Source organism: Notamacropus eugenii, chromosome 1, assembly GCF_028372415.1.
Source record: "Notamacropus eugenii isolate mMacEug1 chromosome 1, mMacEug1.pri_v2, whole genome shotgun sequence".
In the NCBI taxonomy this organism is placed as follows: Eukaryota; Metazoa; Chordata; class Mammalia; order Diprotodontia; family Macropodidae; genus Notamacropus; species Notamacropus eugenii.
This window is the reverse complement of record NC_092872.1, coordinates 6,653,616-6,674,986: the sequence shown is the minus strand read 5'-3', so window position 1 is coordinate 6,674,986 and position 21,371 is coordinate 6,653,616. Positions and strand designations below refer to the sequence as shown.

Below are 21,371 nucleotides of genomic sequence, written 5' to 3'. Positions count from 1 at the left end.
CGCAGACTGGAACACTGAGGTTGGGAAAAAGTCATCTTTACCTTTCTCATTCAAGGCTCCATCAAAGCCATCATCAGAAGGAGTCCAGGGAAGTCTGTAAGATCTAGATATCTTCATAAGACTGTAAAGCATTCACCTAGAAAGATGTCTTGGGTTTGGTTTTTTTTCTTACTTCTGGTATGCCCAGAAATTTTATCCCTGTTGAGGAAAGAATAAATGCTTACAAATATTTGATATAATAAGAATTATTTCAGAATTACAGAAGTCCTCAAAGGGAGAGGGCATATTGCAACACAGCCTTGCCCCATGCCACATGTCATGAAAAGTTAAGAAATTTGTCGAAGAGATGGAAGTTAACATGCTTCAGTGGCCTGGGAACTTGCCTGATTCAAGCCACTTAAAACGCTGTAGGACTGTAATCTAGGCTAGACTTGGAAGAATGGACTCTTTGTCAAAGGTACACTTAATATTGATAAAGAATTAAAGAATGTTTCCAAATCTTTTGAACTCAATGCCAAATCATGTTTTAAAAAGTGATTGCAACAAAAGGAGGACCTATGGCATATTAAAAGGTTTTTTTAAAGATGTAAAAGTTGTAAGTCAGTCCACTAGCATTAAGTGCTTACTATGTGCCAACAGCAATGTTAAAAGCTAGGGACGCAAAGAGTAAAAGCCGACCTTGCTTTAACATATGTTCTAATAGGGGAACGTACTTTTTAAAAATTCCCTGTGTTCTATTCTATTTTCATTTATTTTGTTAAATATTTTCTAATTACATTTTAATCTAGTAACAAATTAGAGTCTGATACCTCTGCTCTACATCCTCTGATTCTAATACCAATTAATGTTTTAATTAATTTTTGTTTATAACATTATTTTTTAAAATTTGGAGTTCCAAATTCTTTTCCTCCTTCCAGCCCCTCTCCCATCCATTGAGAAGGCAAGCAATATAGCACTTATACATGTGAAGTCATGCAAAACATATTTCCCTATTAGCCATGTGAGGGCATACATTCTAACAGGGGAGATGGCATGTATATAGCTAGGTACATACAAGATGTAGACAGAGTAGATGGAAAGTAATCTCAAAGAGGAAGACACTGACACCTTGAGAGAGCAGAAAAAAACACTCCTGCAGAAGGTGGGACTTCTTTTTCTTTTTTAAAAAATTAATTAATTAATTTTTAGTTTCCAACATTCATTTCCACAAGATTTGGAGGTACAAATTTTCTCCCCATCTCTCCCTCCCCCCACCCTGAGATGGCGTACATTCTGATTATCTCTCCCTCCAGTCTGCCCTCCCTTCTATCATTCCCCCCCAATCCCATTTCCCCTTACTTTCTTGTAGGTCAAGACAGATTTCTATCCCCCACTGCCTGCATATCTCATTTCCCAGCTGCATGTATTGAGTTGAGTTTTAAAGGAAGTTGAAAAACAAAAGACAGTGGTAAGAGAACTGAATATTCCAGGCAGGGGCCAGAGCTAGGGCAAAGGTATGGAGTTGGGAAATACAGTGTTGTTTTGAGGAACTACAAGTAAGGCAGTATTACTGGTGCTTAGACTGGTGCTTAGAGTAGCATAATGTAGAAGAAGACTGGAAAGCTCAGAAGGGGCCAGGCTGGAAAGAGCCTTAAATGATACAGGGATTTATATTTGATCCTGGAAGTAACAGGGAAGCGCAGGAGTTTATTGGGGAGAGAATGACATCATGAGACCTATAATTTACTGTATATCAATATATTTGGTTAGTTTCTTTTTCTGTTTTATTTGTATACCACTGTATATATTCTGTAGTGTGTGTGTGTGTGTGTGTGTGTGTGTGTGTATGTGTGTTGTGTACATGTTTCTTCTGGTAATATCAACTCCTTAAAGGTAGGAACGTTTTCATTTTTAGTCTTCATACCCTTGGGTATCTGGCACACGGAAGGTATTCAATAAATTTGTGCTGATTTATTGATTCCCTTTCTTTAAGGCTCAGTTCAGGTGCTGCCAGCTCCTCCCTAGAGCTTGTCTCTGATGTCTCCAGTGGACAGTGATCTCCATTTCCAGATTGTAGAAATCTCACACCCCTGTTAGATTTCAGCGCCTGGAAAGGCAGGTTCATTTTCTTTGTAGCAGAGTGGGGTACAGGTGGGAAGGAAAGGAGTAAGCACTTATAAAGAGCCTACTATGTGCTATTACTACTGTTTACGTAGAGTCTACTTAGTGCCAGGCTCAGCTCTAAGTGATTTTATTTTATTTTTTTATTTTGTTTCACTGAGTGAAATATTATCACATCTGATCCTCACAACCACTGACTGTGAGGTAGGTCCTCTTATTATCCACATTTTACAGATGAGGAAACTGAGACAACCAGAAGTTAAATGATTTTTCTCAGTGTCACAGGGCTAGTAAGTGTCTGAGGCTGGATTTGAATTCAGGTCTTCCTGACTACAGGCCCAGTGTTTTATCTATTGGGCCATTGGTGGATGTCTCTTTGACTGTCTCATATAAAACCTTGTATAAAAAAGGTGCTTGATAGGTGTTTCTTGAATTGGAGACTAGAGACAGCCATGTGGTGTAGTGGATAGAATGTTGGAGCTGAAGTCAAGAAGTCCTGAGTTCCAATCTACTTCAGCATTTTACTAGCTGTGTGACCCCAGGCTAGTCACTCAGCAGTTTTTAACCTCAGGGATAATAACAGCATCTACCTCTTAGAGTTGTGACATGGGCTGAAATGAGATAATATTTGTAAGATGCTTTATAAAACGTAAAATGTTTGCGTGTATATTTGTAGCTGTATAAATGCCAGGTATTGTTAAAATTGATCATTGGGTTGTTAATCTCTCACAAGTACATCGCCCTTCATAATTTCCAAACTTTAAAAAATTCATCTTTTCATTGGATTAGATAAGGTTGTGAGTAAGTTGTAGAGGGATTTTCATTCCCATTTTAGAGATGGAGAAATGAGCCGAGAGAAGGTGACTTGCCTATGGTCACACAAGAAGTGAGTGGAAGAACCTGAAATAGACTGGGTCACCTGGTTGAAACAGATACCTCTGGGCACTGGAGTAATGACATAATTTTTATGGATGCCTTTTGCTGCTAAACCACATTCATTTCCCTACTTCTCTAGCAAGCTGTTCTTTCTGAGAAAGGTTGAAAAACAGGGTGAAAAGAGGCAATTTGGCAAAACCACCCAACAATATTTGACACCGTATCACATTACCCTACCTGGAAAATGTAACAAAGGCAGGTTGCTTTAAACTGACTATGAGATGTAATCTCTTCCTGGTGGATTTTTAATAATTATTAAAATATTTCAACCATTAGTCCTTCCCTCACAACCACTCTTCCCCTTCCCCCCACCATAAGGTAGGTAAGGTAAGCCACATCTCACAAATAAGGAGCTTAGTGTGATTAAAACATGCATGCACGATCATTTAGCTAGTTAATAAAACCCATGGTACGGAACTAATGGACTTGGATTTCCATGGACTGGGTTAAATCATGGACTCTTCTCCTAAATTCTTGTCTTTGGCTTAACTTGGAATTGAGTTCATTTTTCTCTCTGTAGTTTCTTAAACGTGATACTCTATCTCCCATCTTGCTTTTCCATTGGCTGTCCCCCACATCTGGAATGGTCCACTCCTTGTCTCTGCCTCTTAGATTCCTTGACTTCCTGCAAGACTCTGCTTAAATACATCCTACTCTAAGAGGCCTCCCTAATATGTTCAGACTCTTCTTCCCTTATGCCATTATGGGGAAAGCATTCAGGATTTCTAGAAATTTTAGGCCCCCACTTTTTTCTGGTGAGCCCTGTCTTAAGGCAGATCAATAAGCATTTATTAAGAACTTAATATCAGTCAATGCTTAAAGAAATTAATTCAGATTATTCACTGGAAGGATAAATACTGAAACTGAAGCTAAAATACTTTAGCCACATCATGAGAAGACAAGGCTCACTGGAAAAAAAAAAGATTGAAAGCAAAAGGAAAAGGCAGAGGGTGAGATAAATAGATAATATCATGGAAGCAACAAACATGAACTTGGACGGACTTTGAGAGACAGTAGAGGATAGAAGGGTCTGACTTGCTATGGTCCATGGAGTCATGAAGAGTTGGACATCACTGAATGACTGCACCACAAAAAATGTACCAAGTGTTGTACTAACTGCTTCATCCCTGCACTCACAGAACTTGTATTTTAACAGATAAAAACAGAGGAAGGATCCAAGAAGCTGTGTAAGATTCCATATAGTCATTATAAGTTATAGCACCAGCCTGGTCAGGACTTCAGCCCAAGATTGCTGAAAGAGTTGATAACCATTTTTCTCTGGACCAGCACAGTCCACACAATTCACATTACATGTGAAAACCAAACCACAGCTTTGCTCCTCCTCACTGTGGTTCTGTTCCTTGCTGATCCTTATATCTGGCTCTAGTTAGGTCCAGGTACTTCTGTGCTGCTGGCTACTGCTGCTCCAATACTGTCATGTAAATGACTTGCCCAGGGTCACACAGCTAGCAAGTATCTGATGCAGGATTTGAGCTCACATTTTCCAAGTCTAGTATTGTACTGTGCCACCTGACTGCCTTTAAGAATAGGACCAAGCAATGGAGTATAGAAATTCATCTTGCCCTACAAGAAAGTAAGAGGGAAGTGGATGAGGTGGGGAGATAAAAGGGAAGGCAGACTGGCAGAAGGGGCAATCCGAATGCATGCCATGCTGGGGTGGGGGAGAGGGGAGAGATGGGGAGAAAATTTGGAATTCAAAATCTTGTGTAAATGAATGTTTAAAACTAAAAATAAATAAATTAATTTAAAAAAGGAATAGGACCCAGGATATAGGCATTATCATTGGTCAATAGGGAAAAGGAGGGAAAGAGGCAATAGTCATGGAGATATGCTGGCACTTCCAGCCTACCTCTTTGCCTGCCTACAATCCAGCATAGAACTCAATCCTTGGGACATCATCCATTACCCTTTTCAAAGGGGAAACTGGGCACCTGACCCTGAGTTCAATTCTGTTTGTTCCAGACACTTTTCATACTTTCCAAGGTCACATTTGTCTGATATGAAATTAAGGCTGGAGCCAGAAACATCCAGGAACTTGGTCAGTTTCCATGTGTACAGTGGCCTGTCTATGAGGAAAAGAGAGGGGAGACAGAGAAGAGCTCTGCCTTCAGGGAGCCCGTGGTTTGAGGTGGAAGACAGTCTAGGGGAGAGGACGTGGTCTCTAGGAAGACAGAACCACACACATGGAAGAGGGTTAGGGGTATAAGGCGCTCCCAGGTGAGGCAATTCCCCTTGTCAATATAGGCTGGCACCTTTACTGCAATTTATAGTCCTGGAGAATTGCCTAAAGCACCCAGAGGTTAAGTGACTCTCCCTTTTCCTTTCCTACCAGTTCTCACAGCCAGTATAAATCAAAAGTGGGAAATGATCCACACCTTTCAGAGGCTCTAGAAGTGGGAATTGTACTAAGGTTACCTCTCTGTATTATGCTATGTACTAAGGAATAAAAATGTTTCAGCGGAGTGGCACGGTGGATACAGTACCAGGCCTGGAATTAGGAAGACCTGAGAAAATTTAGCTTCAAACATTTAGCTGTGTGACCCTGGGCAAGTCATTTCACCTCCATTTTCTTCAGTTTCTTCATCTATAAAATAGGGACAATTCAGAGCACCCTAACTCTTAGGGCTGTTGTGAGGATTGATCAGATAATATTTGTAAAGCATTTTGCACAGTGCCAGGGACATAGTAAACATTAGATAAATGTAAGCTGTTATTAACATTATTAGGAAAAACTGAGTCACTAAGACTGATTAAGTGATTGATATGGAGAGAGCCCTGGACTTCATTCATTCAGGGCCCAGGTTTCCTGTTACCCATGAGGCTTTTGGGTTCCCCCAGCTGGAAGCAATCTGGCTGTGTTCCCACAGTTCGGTGTCTACCTCTCTAATGGTTTTTATCACATGATGTACATCTTGCCATATACACTTAAAAACATATATGTATTTATACATATACACACATATACAATGCAATATTTACATATACTTATGTTGCCAATATGTGTGTATATGCACACATTAAGATATATGATAAACATATATGTGTGCATATGTATTGCAAATATGTGGACATATATTAAAACATTTGTATAAATACACATACATATACATACATGTATATACACATGCATGCATATATTGAGGATATTTCCTGTATATTTAAGCTATTAAAACTCAAGATGGCACGAAGATTTTCTGAATAACTGGTGTTATATGAATTCTTTATCTATATTATATATGTGACATATGGTATATACAGTATCTAGGCATGTCTACAGATTTACATATGCTATATATTATAAATACTACTATATGTGCTTATACGATATGCACATAACACACATGTGTATATCATATATACATATATGTGTACATACGCACATACACACATGCATTCATGAAAGTAGAAAGAATAATGAATTTGAGCCAGAAGATGTGAACTAAAGTTCTTGCTCCTGACACTTAATAGTTGAGAGACCTTGGACAAGTCATTTCCTCTCTGAGACACGGAATCTCCATCTGTAGACTGGAGATGATAGTGCTATCCCATGGTACTACTTCGAGGCAAAGTCTATACAGAGTCATAGAAAAGTGAGCCGTCATAACCATCGATTGTGATTTATAAGGATGACAAGGGTGGCCTGTTTCTTGGGTCCTTCAGTAAACCATCTTGGGGCTGAGTCCCTGATGGGGGGAGGCAGGTAGTCTGTTGGGCCAGAAGGATTAATCATTCTGGGAAGCTGGGGCAAAGGACTCTGGGTAAGGATAACTGAGTAGGTCACTTGGCCTGCTTTTGCTGGGGCCCTAATCATCCTGTTTGCAAGAAAGCTCAATGCTGCAGAGGGGATATATTTTGGGAACAGTCACTAAGATAGTCCTTGGGGGAGAACATCTTATCAGCAAGAAAGGCTGATAGTGGAAACAGCAAAGAGACAAATATGGGTTTGGTGTCCTGACCCCAAGTGGAATCTGCCCTGGGAGGGAGGCTGTGGGGTCTCCTTGTCAGAGGCTTTCACACGAAGGCTGGTTCACCAGGCAGTCTTTCATCTAGCATTTCTTAAGTACCCACTACGTGCCAGGTATGTTATGGGCAAGGGGAATTCTTGTTCATGGATGGAATAGATTGGATGCCTTCTGAGGCCCCTTTCCAGCTCTGAAATGTGATTCTGCGAGTTCCTTTTAAGCCCTGGTATGCCTGGGGGCCCTGCCCCAGGACACTTCCTGACCCCAGGCAGAGCCTGTCCTCTTTGTCCCGCCTGCATCCAGATCATCCCTCTGATCAGATCGCATCTTTGCACTATTGCTTCTTCCCTCAGCAGCTGTGGGACATTTGGGGGGCCCAGGGGCCTGAGCCTTTAGTAGGGTGTCTTCTGGGAGACCAGAAACAACATTTCTAACCTATTTGGATTGGTTTTAAGAGGAAAAAGGCTAGAAAAGCAGCATCAGGAGACCAAGGTTAGAGTCCCTCCTGCAGACTTAGAAGCTGTGTAACTGCAGCCAGGTCACGGTCTCTGGGCTTGGGGGAGGGAAGCCCCTCCTGCTGCACCCTCTCCCTCCCCACCTCCCCAGGATACAAGTAGAAGGGCATGTGGTCGGCTATTTGAGGCAGAGAGAACAGGAGTCTGGAAGCCAAAGGGAGTCCTTGCCTGGGTGGGGCCTTGGCTGGAGCTGGGAGTGAATCACCCCTCTGGCATGTGGCTATGCAAAAGGAAGGCAGATCTGGGCTCTGGGCGTCTACACTGATTAAGAGAATAGGCAGACAGACCAACATTTAAGTGGAGAATGAAAGGAGGGGGGAGAAGGAGGGAAGAGGAAGAAGGGATCTAAGTGGTACATAGACCTCCTAAAAAGCTCCTGGACATGTTTTGGCTTCTATTTGAACCCCAGGACCACAGACTATTAGAGTAGGATAAGAGAATTTAGTTAATACCTAAGAAGGGATTCTTTTCTACCATATCCCCCAAAAGTGGTCACATAGCTTCCACCTGAAGTCTTCTAGTGGCAGGAGTTCATTATCTTCAGGGACTTTTGCAACAACTCAACTTAATTCAAATCAGTTCATCATGGATTTTTAAAATGCCTGTTATTTGCCAGGTACCATACTAAGCTCTGGGGAGCCAAAGGGAAAAAGAAATAGTCCTTTGGTCTCCAAGAGCTTACATTCTATAGGAAGAAACAACTTGGTTGGGGCCAAGGCACTGATGATCAGGGATTGATTTTGTGCTTCTGAGAAGGGGAATCCTTTAGCCCTCAGGAAACACACACACACATAGTGCAGAGTCAGGAAGGCCTTATTTATATCTGACCTAAATCTGTCCTGCTGCAAAAGATTCTTTTTCTTTTCTTTTTTAGGTAGCAATCAGATCAGAATGAATCTAGGGACTCTAGGAGCCTTAAGGCAGAACTAACCTTCCTATTCCCTGATTCCAGTTACTCAACTCTCAGTCTCCAGGGGCCAGGGATATTTTCAGTACGGCGACTGAGGGCTCAGGAGCCATCGTCATCCCTATTTTGACAGCACCCTGTACTCAGCCTGCTGCTGCTAGCCACATTCACAAAAGGGCTTAGATAAGAGTGGGGAGACAGACAGGCTGAGGATGGAGGCTGTTCAGGAGTGAGTGGACCAAGGAATCCTTCAGGCATTTGGCCAAAGGGCTAAAGAGAAAGGAGAGAGCGGGAAGCAGGCCTGCTGGGGTGAAGGACCAGTGTCAGGAGGGAGGCAATGACTGTGAAGTGGGAGGAGCCCTGGGAGACAGAAGTCCTGGGTCTCTCACTGACCTGATGGTTTGAACAAGTTCTCTGAGTCTAAGATTCCAAGGCAGTAGTGCCTTAAGGAGGTTCTAATTTGCCTCCTTTAAAATGAATGTGTGGCTTATATGGTCTCTGAGGTCTCTTCAAATCTAGTAGTGGGACAGTGAAAAGAGATCTGTAAATGGAGGAATAGATTTGAGCCTCCACTTCTGCTCTTAGCTGTGGGACCCTGAGGGAATCCATTTGCTTTCCCAAGCCTATGTCCCCAACAGGAAAATTAGACTCGATGACCTCTGAGGTCTCTTCCAACTCTGAATTTGAGCAGCCACTTAGATTCTCTTTCCTCAGGGCCCTCTTTGCTTTGGTTTTGTGGTCTGAGGTCCCTTCCACTGGTGACATTCTGTGTTCTAAAAACCCTTTCAGCCCAGACCTTCTCCCAATCCAGGATTCTAAGGAAGTAGAGGCCTGAGAAGGTTGGCTCGTGACTGAAGTTTAATAAACAATCGCTCCCTTTGGCATTTTCTCCCGGATGAACTTATCAGCTACTTTGCTCCTGTGTCAGCCTGACAATTCACCTTCTGTTAAAGGCAGACAAAGGGACCGGAACTCAAGGCTGCTCTGCCTCATACTGCGCCAGGCCAGGGCCAATGCCCAGGATTACTTGGGGCTAATTCCAGGAGCAGTGTTTGGGCTGGAGAAGAGGCTCTCTCACCTTCATCCTTAATCCTCCCCCACCAAAGGTCAATCAATCAGCCTAAGTGATCCTGGATACCTTGTGGGGCTACCTCCTTGGAAGTTAGAGGGCCCTCCAAACTTAGCAACCCTGGTCCTGGTGCTGTTGCTGGAGAGGGGGATGACTCCTCAAGAAGGATGGCCACAGCCCCCCTCCCTTGCTCATCCTCCTTCCCTAGTCCAGGATGGAATTTTTTTCTTGTTGTAATGGCTCCTGATCTAGAGGGACTCAGGACCCTGAGAAGTTTGGGGGAGGCTGATAGGATGGGAGGGAAAGCTGAAGGCACTCAGGAAGCCTAAAGAAGATAAACTTGATGGGAGGTACATGCAGGATACCTGTATGAATGAGCAGGCATGTATTTAGGTCATTCAACTTTAGGGCAGCCATTCCTTTGGGGTGTCATTCTCTGACTTTAAACCCATGTAAGGAGTTATGAATCTGTGCCTGTGTTCCAGGGAGCCTGAAAGGAGGGACCCTTTCCAGGGAGTCTCTGGCTGATTGGAAGGCACTACATGGTGAGTCATTAGGAACAATGAGCCCATTCCACAGTACTAATTAGGGAGTTGACCTCTAGACTGCTTTCACAAGCTTTGGGCTGGGCTGGGATGTGTGCCTCCTGTAGAAATGCCCTTTTTGTCTCCCACCAAGCTCCAAATCCTCAAGCACCTCTCCCTAACTGTGTTCTAGAGAGGTGAAGAGACCTTCAAAGATAGGGACAGGTTACTGGTAAAATGCCCCCATCTCTCTCCCCCATTCCCCTTACAAAAAAAAAAGCTCAGAAACAGGTTCCCTCCAAGGCACATAATCTGCTCTGTTTCCTGGGGCAGGCATTGGTCTGACCCTGGCTCCTTCCAGACTGGGCTGGTCCTGGGAACTTTCTGAAGACTGGGAGCGAATTGATAGACTAGATAGAATAGATAGATGGTCAAAAGATCTAATTAGACAATTTTTAGAAGAAGAAATACAAGCTTTCAATAGTCATATGAAAAATGTTACTCCTTAGTACCAATTACTATGTTACTAATAATTAGTCATTTATATTATTTATTACTAATAATTAGAGATATGCAAATTAAGACACTCTGAGGTTCCACCTTATGCCCATCAGCCCATCAGACTGGCAAGGCTGACAAAAATGGAAAATGACAAATGCTGGAGAGGCTGTAGGAAAATAAGCACATTAATGCCCTGGTGGAACTGTGACACCATTTTGGAAAGCAATTTGGAACCATGACCAAAAAGCCATTAAACTGCGTATAAGTGATATCACTACTAGTTCTATAATCCAAGGAGATTAAGAAAAAGGAAAAGGACTCATATGTACAAAAATATTTATAGCAACTCTTTTTTATGGTAGCAAAGAAGTGGAACCGAGGGAGTCTCTATTAACTGGGGAAGGGTTGAACAATTTATAGTATATGAATGAGGAATCCTGTTGTAATGTATGAAATGATGAAGGGGACGGATTCAGAGAAACTTGAGAAGAGTTGTATGAATTAAAGCAGAATGACAGAAGCACAACCAAGAGAACAATTTCTATAATAACAGGAATATTGTAAAGACAAACAACTTTGGAAGAACTGGGAATTCTGATCAACACAATAACCAACTGTCATTTCTAAGGACTCATAAGAAACCTGTTATCCACCTTCAGAAAGATGAACTGGTGGACTCAGAGTACAGGTTGAAATATATTTTCTTCTATTTCTTTCTTTCATGGTTAATGTGGAAACTTGTTTTGCGTCTTTGACATGGGTTTTATTTTTCTTGGTTTTTCAATAGGTGGGAGGGGAAAGATGAGGGAGGAAGAGAATTTGGAACCAAAAGTAAAATTGAATTCAATGAAAAGACAGTTCAAATCCTACCTTTGGTGGGAAGTCTTTCCCAGTCTCCCCATCTGCTAGTACCTTCCCCTCTGAGATCACATTCCATCTCCTTTGTATATATCTTGCTCTAGCTCTTTATTTGCATGTTGTCTCTCATTAAAATATGAACTATGTAAGGGCAGAGGCTATTTTTGCTTTACCTTGTATCCTCAGCTCTTAGCATGGTGCCTGGCACATCGTGAGCACTAAATAAATGCTCATTGACTTCCTGATAACCTTTCAATGCTCAAGTAAATTAGTCACTAAGACTACGTAAATTGTAGAGAAGATGCCAACCTGTTTTGGTAGAAGGTGTTTTTTTCACCAGGGAATTCCCTTTATCAATTAAAATCACAGGGTCCAGTTCCTATCCCTATTCTTGAATTTTATGGAGAACAACAGACATGTGGTGGATGTGAACAGGCTACAACTTAGAACATATAACCAATGAAGAGTTTAGCAAAAGCAGAATAAAAGATGTTGCTGTTATTGATAATATCAAGGAAATGTATAGGAAAGAGATGGACTGATCACATGTCGAAGGAGAGAGATGACAGGTTCATAGCTCACTGTTATCCTCCCAATGTCACAGAAAGGGAAGACGGCCCCTTGCATGTTAGGTGGACAGTCTGTAGTGGCAGGACAAGGCCAGAGTTAGAGTTGACCTGACCATAATTCCAAAGAACTTAAGATGAAAAATGCTATCTACCTCCTGAGAGAGAGAGAGGGAAAGAGAGAGAGGGAGGGAGGGAGGGAGAGAGAGAACTGATGAATTCTGAATGCAGACTGAAGCATACTTTTTTTTCCATTTTCTTAAAAAAAAAACCCCCAAAGCAACAAGAATTTAATGAGACTTTTTTTTGGTGATGGGGAAATTCCTGTTGGGATACAGATCTGACTAGATGTGCTCTGAAGTTCTTTCCAGTTCAGATCCTGTGATTCTGTGAGTTAAATGGGGTGAATTACTACCCAGTAACAACTGAGTCAGTGGCTTCCATGACAAAGAGGGGCCATTTATAATGCAAAATGTGGCTATGGGGTCTCTGGGGAAAGTGCCCTTTTTTTCTTTTACTGTATTTATATTAGTCTGCCTCTAGCTAGGTCTCAGTGTGTATGGTTTGTGGTGATCAGTAGAGGGAGGGAGGAAAAAGGATGGTAGGAGGGGTGAAGAAGCTCTCTCCAGGCTACAGCCCTTGGGCCTCGTAGCAAGGGGTCTCTCCTGAGAGAGTTCATCATTAAGCAGATGGATTCCAGGCTGGCTGACAATGCAAAATGCAAAACCTCTCTCCATACAGCCCAGCTTAACCAAAGAATATGCAGAGATCTCTAGGCCGAAGAAATCTTCCTAGGATAGGAGCTAGCAGGAAACAAACTTAGGACCTTGATAAAAGGAGAGATGGTTCAGTGGATAGAAGTGCCAGACCTGGAATCAGGGAAATCAGGGAAGACTCATTTTCCTGAGTTCAGATATGACTTTAGGCTCTAGCTGTATGACCCTGAGCAACTCTCTTAAGCCCTGTGTGCCTCAGTTTCCTCATCTGTAAAATGAGCTGAAGAAAGAAGAAAGCACTCTAGTATCTTTGCCATGAAAACCCCAAAAAAGATCATGAAGAGTGGGACACAACTGAAAACAACTGAACTGAAAAGAGAAGAGAGAAGAGATAAAGGCAACTTGAGAGCCAGGAAAAGTACCTAGAGAATGTCTAACAAACACAGCCCCAGGCACAATCCTTGGCTTTCAGGTTGGTGACCGGCCTAAGCCTTCATAATTCTCAACCCTGGGAGCCACTCTTGGCTCTCCTTCATTCCCAAATCTAATCAGCTGCCAAGTCTTATCTAATCTATTTGTAAAATATCTTTCCCATCTGTCCCATTCAAGCAGACACTACAGGCACTGTCTAGGCTCCCTTTACCCCCTGCCTAGACTATTGCATCGGCCTCCTAATTGGTCTCCCTGCTTCCAGCCTCTTCTCTCTCTGCCTAGTTGCCAAATTAATATTCTCCAGATACAAGCTTGAGCACGTCATTCTTCTGCTTAAAAAATGTCTTCAGCGACTCCTTCTTGCCTCTAAGATAGAATCTAAACTCTGTGTTTGACTTTGAAAGTCTATGAGGATCTGGCTCTACTTTTCCAGACTTATTTCACATTATTCCCTTTCACACACTCTAATGTTTAGTCAAATTGGCCAAGTAATGATTTCATCTACATGAAAATTCAGTTCTCAGTCATGGGGCCTGGACTGTTCTCTGGGGCACTGGATGCACTCCTTCCTCCACAGGCCTCTGGGTCCTTAGCTTTCTTCGAGGCTCTACTCAGATGCTGCCTCCAATGTAAAGTTTATCTTGGCTCTTCTCCCTCCTCAAAGAATCTTGTACTGACTCACACATTTACAAGTGTTTCTCAAAAGAATGTAAGTTTCTCCAGGGCAAGGTCAACTTTTTACTTTTGTCTGCATCCCCAGTACCTCAAATAGTACGTTGTACTTAGGGGGCGGGGTCTGGAACTGTGATTTCATTGGTATAGAGAAAACCCTTGCCCTGTCAAGTAGGCCAGCAACTTCCCTGCACCTTAACGGTCTTAAAGAGATCCTAGAACACTGAGAGGTGGACATGTGCCTTGCTGAGATCCCATGGATGAATTGCTACCCAGTGACAACAGAGTCAGTAGCTCCCACTAACAAAGAGGGGCCATTTAAAATGCAAAATGTGACAATGGGGTCCCTTGAGTATATGCTCTTTTTTCCTTAAACTTCATTTACATTGATCTGCCTCTGGCAGGATCCTTTCCTGCGTGGAGTGTTTGTGGTGGTGAGTGGAGGGAAGGAGTAGGGCAGAAGGCCAGAAGAAGTAGAGGGGTTCTCTCTAGGTAGCAACAATTGGGGCTCATAGTGAGGAGGTCACTCCTACCAAGGCCAGGATGTGCTAGAAGTGGGATTTGGACCCATGTCCTCTTGATTCCAAGCCTGGCTCTCTATCCACTAGTCAACAAGTCAGCAAGCATTTATTAAGTGCTTACTATATGCTAGACAATACACTAACCTCTGGAAATGAAGAAGAAAGCAAAAAACAATTCCTTCTCTCACAGTTTAATGGGATGGATAACGTAAAAAACTGTGTACAAAAAAGGTTATCTATCTATCTATGTATATATACATATATGTATATATACATACTGTATTGGTAATGACACTAGCAGCTGCTGTGGAGGTGCCTGCTAACACAGGTTCTTGATCTGCTTTTCTAAAGGAAAGATAGATTCAAAGGGGTTAATAATCTTACTTTAAACAATGCAGAAAGATAAAGATATATAGGTATCCAAGTAAGAATCTGATAGACAGAGCTGCAGCTATCTAATCAAAGTAAATGATTTATATTATTAGACCAAGGAGCACAAACATCTGAGTTCTCAAAGCAAGGGGAATGGGGGGTCCTTAACAATGGCTACCCAGAGTCTGGTCTCGAAATCACAAAGACCATTCTTCCCATGAGGGAACCCCAAAGCAAAATGTCAACCTGCCAGAATATATAACAAAGACTCAGCCCCTGATTGACTCAGAGCCAGAAGGCACAAAACCTATGTGACTGAGCACAACTGTGAATTATCAGGGTTCAAAGGAGATTAATCCTTCAGATGTTTACAATTTAGCCTGAGCCTGGGAAAGTGAACTGCAAAAAGAAAGCGACAAAAATCCCATGTTTCTTGTGCTTACACACACACACACACACACACACACACACACACACACACACACACTAAATTGGAGATAATCAGAAAAGGAGCACTAGCATTACATGGGGTCAGAAAAGGCTTCTCACAGGAGGAAGAGCACAAGCTGAGACTTGAAAGAAGATAAGAAAACCCAGAGGTGAAGATGGAGATGAGAAGGGGGAGAGTTCCAGGCATGGTGGACAGTCAATGAAAATGCCCAGTGTGAGGAGATGGAATGTAGTCTTGAATTGTCAGGCCCAAACTCTCATGGACACTAAAACTGGGCAGGCTGTTTGGAATGGAGAGGAAGTATTTGTTGAAAAGGAAGAATGAAGCTGGGTGAAGAGTCAGGTAAAGTACTGGAAAGAATGAGAAGATCTGGGTTCAAGTTCTACTTCTTGCCACTTATGGCTTTGGGCAAGTCACTTTCTCTCTCTGAACCTTAGTTTCCCTATCTGCAAAATGAGAGGGTTCAATTTAATTAAAAAGGCATTTATTAAGCACCCACATTGCCAGACATTGTTCTAGACCCTGAAAATACAAAGACAAAAAGGAAATAGTTCTTTCCTTCAAGGATATTATATTGGGGGGAAGGAGGGAGTACAAGGTGAACAACATGTATACAGAAATTAAACACAAAATATAATTTCAAATATCTAGCATGAAGAACACTTTGTTCCAAAGAGAATGAGTTCCAGAGCACAAAATGGAAAGATAGGACAAAGTCAGATAGGGACATGGGAGGGATGGGGCTGCCATAGATAGGTATGAAGGAGCAGGGAATGGTAGCCTGGGAACCACTCAATTGACCAATAAGCATTTATTAAGCTCCTATTATGTGCTGGGGATACAAGTACAAATAATATAAACTATCTCTATTCTCAAGGAGTACTTATTTTAATGAGAAATAACTAACTAGATAGATATAGATATACACACACGCATATACATATATGTGTGGGTAGCTATCTATATATACATGTATATATACAAAATAAATATGCATAAAATAAAACAAATAAATACAAGAGAGTTTTTGCCTAGAAACCTGACTCAGAATCACTGGTTTCTGAGTGGGGCTATCGGGCAGTGAATGGTCCTATCTTCATGTTCTTCCCATAAGCAATGGGTTCTAATTAGCAGACCTTCAGCAAGGAGTAGAAACTGTGGGTATAGGAGGGCATTACTTGTAAGGTGGCTAGGAAGATGAGGATCTGTGATTCTTCCTGATGGTCAGTGCAGGGGTCTATGGAGTCCTTGGGCTAGTCTGGTTATAGAGGGGTGAGGCATGTTCGAGGCACTCATACTCCAACTCCAATCAGGCCAGATCTGGCCCAAGGTTCACTCCAATCTTGAGGTGATTATGGCCCCCCAGATAGGGGAGGGAGTGCGGGAGGAAGGGTAGCATCTACTGGGTCATTGGTCTTGGGTTGGTTCAATTTATAATCTCTAAAATCTCTTCCAACTCTAACTAATTATGATCAAATCAGATTAGATCACTCTATCCAGAGGACAGTTATCAGGGAGTTAGCTAATTTCTTCGGTGCACACACTTCCTCCCTGTCCTCTCCCATTTCATAGATGAGGAAACTGAGAGAAGAAAAATGTCTTGTTCAAGATCATACAACTAGTTCATAGTAGACCAGGTATAGTAGAAAAGCACCAGATGTGGAGCAAGACTTTGAATCTGTTTGCTCAATTTATTTCCTTAAGAACCTTGGGCAGTCATTTGATCCTAGTTACTCTAGGTTTCCTCATGTATAAAACGAAGGGATTGGACTGGACAGTCTCTAAATTCTCCTCCAACACTAGACCCTATGACTCAAACCCAGGCCTTCTGACTCAAGCCCAACACTCTTTTCAATATACCACAATGCTCTGAGCCTGAGAAAAGCCCCAGTGTTAGGGACCCCTCTTGAGGGTTTTTGAAAAACTTTGGGAGGTCAGGCAAATTGCGTCAGCCAGATTACGGAATGGGCAGATTGTGGCCACACTGATCAGCTGTAGTAGATGCTGGCCTTTGTTTTTTGGAAGGAAAAAAGTTAGATATCCCTTCAAATCCCTTTTGAATAAGGGCAGAACAAGATATAATAAGAAGCATATGAATGAACAGAAGAATCTGTTTTGCACAAATAACTTGTATTCACTCCCTCATTGGTTCTCCATTTAAATTCTAAAATTGTTTGATTCTGGGAAAGAAAAGGAACTGAAGAGGGAAACGGTGAGCAGAAGGAAGGGCTAGAAAATCTGCAAAATCGCCAAACATGATAGTTAGAAAAAGTCTCAGAAAACTTCCTAGTCCAGTGTGCAGAAAGAGCTAGGTCTAGAATGAAAGGAGGGAGCTCCGATCCTGGTCGGACCCTGGCTGATCTGGGGTGAGACGTTCAATCCTTTCAGATTCCTCAGCTGAAAAATGGGAATAATAATGAATATTTTTAGAACTCTTTGGAGCAAAGTGCCACCCTTAAAGGACTATGAAAAGTGGCCTTTTGTGTAGTAGGTTCTCAATAAATTTCAAGTGAATTCATATTCCTAGTCACCTCTTTCCACACACTTTCATAAGTATTCTCTCTGCCTGGTTCCACTATTTACTACTTAAGTGACTTTACTCCTCTGGGCCTTAGTTTTCTCATCTGTAAATGAAGGGATTGGACTAGATGACTTTGAAGGGCCTGTCCAGCTCTGAAGTGGTATGGTATGATTTGAGAGAAAGAGAGAGAGAGAGAGAGAAAGAGAGAGAGAGAGGATCATGGCTCATAGATTTAGATTTGGCATGGACCTTGAAAATTAAGTGCCCAAGATCACACAGATAGAAAAAATTCAAGATTTTGATCCCAGTTCTCTGATTCCAAATCCAATACTCATTCCACTATATTATGCTGCCTCTCATCTTTCTTTTTTTTTGTTCAGATTATGTCTTTATACACACAAATAAATATGCACTTATACATATATACTTACATACATGCATATATACATATACACATACATCCCCTCCTCTAAAGTCCTTCTCTGCTCACAGCATGGAGGATTAGGATTTCTGAAGGAATGACATTGGAGCACCAATTTAGGCAGGCCCTAGGACGCTGGAGATGTAGAATGGAAGCAGAGATCGTTTGTTTTCTTTTTATATTCCTAGCATAGTACCTTGAACACAGTAGGAACTTAATAAATGCTTGTTGGATTGAGCTGGAATAAGGGCTCTTAGATCATCCCTAAATTCTTTCGAGCTCTAACTCTATGCTCCTGAAGGCTGAGATTTAGAGTATGTATGTGTTATCCAAGGATTGGGCTGCCTGGTGTGGTAGATAGAGTCAGCCCCTCAAAGTCCAGAAAAACCAGGTTCAATGTTATTGTTGTTCAGCAAATCCCAAAACAACCTGTTAATGCATGGTGGGGTCCAAACTGGATAAATACAGGGAATATTTTGATGAACTCATAAATTGCTGAAGTATTGACTTATATGTAGGAATATATATGTATTTATATATGTATACAAACACAAATAAGGAGGGTGGATCAGACGATGGTTCTGTAAGAACAGCTTTGATATCTTATAATTCATGGGATTTTAGAGCTGGGAAGGGCCTTAAAGGTTGTCTGGTCCAATCCTCCTTTTTAAAGAGGAGGGAATACAGTCCCACGGAGTGAAAGTGATTTGCCCAAGGTCTCAAAGGAAGCCCATGGCAGGGCTAGGATTCAACTCTACCTTTAGCTCTTTCCCTCCCTCCTCATCCCCTCTCTCAACAGTTTTATTTATTGTATTAAATATTTCTCAATTACATGCAAAAAACATGTTAAACTTTCCTTCCCTCTTTTCCCTCCCCCCTCCTTGAGAAGCAAGCAATTTGATATAGATTATGTATGTGAAATCATACAAAACCTATTTCCATTTTAGCCATGTTGCAAAAAAACAAAACACAGGCCAAAACCAAAAACAACCAAAGCCCAAGAAAAACAATGGAATTTTTAAAAGTGTGCTTCAATACGCATTCAGACTTTATCAGTTCTTTTTCATAGTATTTTTCATAATAAATCCTTCAGAATTATCTTTAAACATTGTTTTGTTGAAAATTGTTGTTTCTCACAGCTGATCGTCATCACAACACAGCTGGTTCTGCTCACTTCACTTTGCATTAGCTTCTTATAAGTTTTCTCAGGTTTTTCTGAAACCAGCCGGCTTGTCATTTTTTTATAGTACAAAAGTATTCCATCGCAAACATATACCACAATGTGTTCAGCCATTCATTCCCCAATTGGTGGGTATTCCCTCAATTTCCAATTCTTTTTCACCACAAAAAGAACTATTACAAATATTTTTGGACATATAGGTTATTTTCTTTTTCTTTGATCTCTTTGGGATACTGATGTGGAATTTGTGTGTGTGTGTTTGTCCTTTGTTGCCAAAGAAGACCATTCCATCAGAGAAATGATGACGTGACTTGCACTTGACTTTGTTTTGAGTGAGGGAGGGCTGTGCACGTCACCAGCCTCACTTCTCCTCCAGAGTCATCTGAATCCAGTGACCAGATATTCATCAGGATGACTGGAGAATTTGTATTTCTGTGTCAAAGGTCATGCACATTTTATAGCACTGTGGGCATAGTTCCAAATTGCTCTCCAGAATAGCTGGATCAGTTCACAATTCCACCAATAGTGCATTAGTATCCCAATTTTTCCACATCTCCTCCAGTATTTGTGACTTTCCTCGTCTATCATATTAGCCAGTCTGATAGGAGTGAGGTAGTTCCTTAGGGTTGTTTTAATTTGCATTTTTCTAATCAATAGTGATTTAGAGCATTTTTCCTATGACTGTAGATAGCTTTGATTTCTCCTTCTAAAAGCTGCTTGTTCAAATCCTTTGACTATTTATCAATTAGGAAATGACTCATATTCTTAGTCATTTGACTCAGTTCTCTATATATTTGAGAAATGAATACCTTATCAGAGAAACTTGCTGTAAAGTTTCCCTCCAGTTTTCTGCTTTCCTTCTGATCTTGGCAGCCTTGGTTTTGTTTATTTAAAACCTTTTTAATTTAATGTAATCAAAATGATTCATTTCAAATTTCTTAATGCTTTCTATCTCTTGTTTGGTCATAAACTCTTTCCATATCCATAGATTTGACAGGCAAAATTTTCCATGCTCCCCTAATCTGTTTAGGATACCATTCTTTATGTCTAAATTATGTCCCCATTTTGATCTCATCTTGATACACAGTGTGAGATGTTGTGCTGTACCTAGTTTTTGCCTAACTGCTTTTCAATTTACCCCGCAGACTTTGTCAAATAGTTACTTATTGTTCCAAAAGTTTGTATCTTTGGGTTTATTAACCCCAAATGTGGAATGGTTTGCCATTTCTTTCTCCAGTTCATATGAGGAAACTGAGGCAATAACTAGGGTTATTTACTACTATAACCCTAGTATATAGGGTTATACCTATATATATATGTATATAGGGTTATACCTATATATATAATATAGGGTTATACCCATATATATGTGTGTGTGTGTACATATATATGTACATATATATATATATACACATACACATACATACCTAATCTATTCCACTGATCACCACTCCATGTCTTAGCCAGTACCAGAATATTCTGATGATTCATTGCTTTGTAATACAGTTTGAGATATGCTACTGCTAGGCCTCTCTTACTTTCACAGAACCAATCCATAATATTGATTAAGCTTTTACTACGTGCCAGGGGCTGTGCTAACTGCTGGGATACAAAAAGAGGCCAAAGACAGTCTCTGACTTCAAGGAACTCACAGTCTAATGAAATTATAGAACAGTTAAGCCTACGTAGAACAGGAAAGAGGGGTCAATACAAGCTGTTGGGGCCAAACCTCTTATGCAGCGTCTTCTGTTTTGCATTCAGAATGTGGTGCCGCTGGCATGACTGGGATTTCAGGCCAAGAACATGGCCAAGAGGGGGATTCAACTGTCTTTGGAAGGGAGTGAAATCTGATATTCCCTTCCAGGCTGGGGATGCTGAAGTCAGGGGGTGAACAGTCAGTGCTGCCATGTTTAACTTTTAACTTTTAAAATGAGTGCTGGAAAACTCAGCACTGTTAGTCGCAGATTAATAAGCTTCAGCAGCTGATAAACTTTAGGATCCTGCAAACACTATAGTCAGAGGAATGGAAATGAATACTTATTTCATCAGGGAAACTTTCAGAAACATATTTCAGTACTAAAAACACCGTAAGGACAAGTATAGCTCCAATTCCTTTCCTCTTCCCT

General features: G+C 41.4%; 1 long non-coding RNA gene across 3 annotated transcripts in view; it reads right to left on the bottom strand.

Moving 5' to 3' along the window:
• LOC140532496 (uncharacterized) overlaps window positions 1–21,371 on the bottom strand; it is a 58,365-nt gene that overhangs the window by 32,559 nt on the left and 4,435 nt on the right. For all 3 annotated transcript variants that reach the window (XR_011976544.1, XR_011976545.1, XR_011976546.1), the window contains exon 2: window positions 42–198. This is a non-coding gene — a long non-coding RNA (uncharacterized lncRNA). The remainder of the gene's footprint in view (window positions 1–41; window positions 199–21,371) is intronic.